We start from the raw sequence: 1,253 nt of genomic DNA on the forward strand, positions 1-1,253 counted from the left end.
GTTTCGGATCTTCTCTGTAGCAGTGTGCATGTTCTGGTCAAATCCATTTGTAAGGTAGAATTGATGTCATGATAGTGGGGTGAAGGAAGCACCAAAGAACTAGAGGAAAGTTGTGTGTTTCATTGATGCTATACTGCACCCTGACTGGCTCATCTCTTCCCTGCAACTCCTTTGTGAGGGGATGTCCAATTGTCTACAGATGGGCATTGGGTCTCCACACCATGCCCCCCCTCCCACCATTCACCTTGGGTATGATTTTATTCTGGGTCTTAGATCCCTGATAGCCTGATCCCATTGATACCTCGTGATCATACAGGCTGGTGTGCTTCCATGTGGCCTTTGTTGATTTTGAGCCAGATGGCTGCTTGTTTATTTTCAAGCCTTTAAGACCCCATATGCTGTTATCTTTTGATAGCCGGGCACCATCAGCTTTCTTCACCACACTTGCCCATGAAAGAAAAAAAAAGGAGAATCCTCTCAATGAGATGGATTGACACAATGGCTGCAGCCATGAACCCCAGCAGAGCAACAGTGTGAGGATGCAGCAGAACTGGGCAGTGCTGCCTTCGAAAAGTCAGAATCCACCCTCTAAAAGACAAGTCAATGGCAGATTCAAAAGTAGCTAAATTTTATCTCAAAGCCTTAACCACCCAGGTTTTAGCTGCCAAACCAGTTAGCTCCAATACTGCCCTGAAGCACATTTTAGTATGAGTGGATCTATACTTTTGTAATAGATCTTGTCACCTGACAGAAATGACTAATGTTGAAGTCAAAGGACAGAAGTGATCCTAAAGGGAATCAAATAAAATGCAGTCGGCCCATCTAAAGTAGAGCATATATAAATAACTTGAATTAAACTGTTTGCTTATGTTCAGTATATTAGGGTCCCCTACCGGCAAATTTTGCTTTTAGGAGTCCATTCTAAAGGCCGTGGAAGCAGCATCACTTAGCCATGAAAAGGCGGGTGAGTGAAAGAGGAGGTTGCGTCCTGCCGCCACGTTTTCAGGCAACCCCAGGAGGCCGTTCTGCTTTGTCCTACAAGGTGCAGGATGGCTGATTCCGAAACCGCTCCCTTGGCAAGCGGCTTGATTCTCAGTTTTAAGGTAAAGGAGGCGGGAACCCGCCTTTAACTCGATAGCCAATCCGGTTCCGAGGTTACTTCTCCAGGCCACTTCCTGTCGCGCTCCGCTCTCTCTTTCGCGTCGGGTGGGCTGGTGAGTGCGCTGTGCTGCTCGGTGCCGAGTCTCCCTGCT

Source organism: Echinops telfairi, unplaced genomic scaffold, assembly GCF_000313985.2.
Source record: "Echinops telfairi isolate 266 unplaced genomic scaffold, ASM31398v2 ScPeMD7_18;HRSCAF=68, whole genome shotgun sequence".
Lineage (NCBI taxonomy): Eukaryota > Metazoa > Chordata > Mammalia > Afrosoricida > Tenrecidae > Echinops > Echinops telfairi.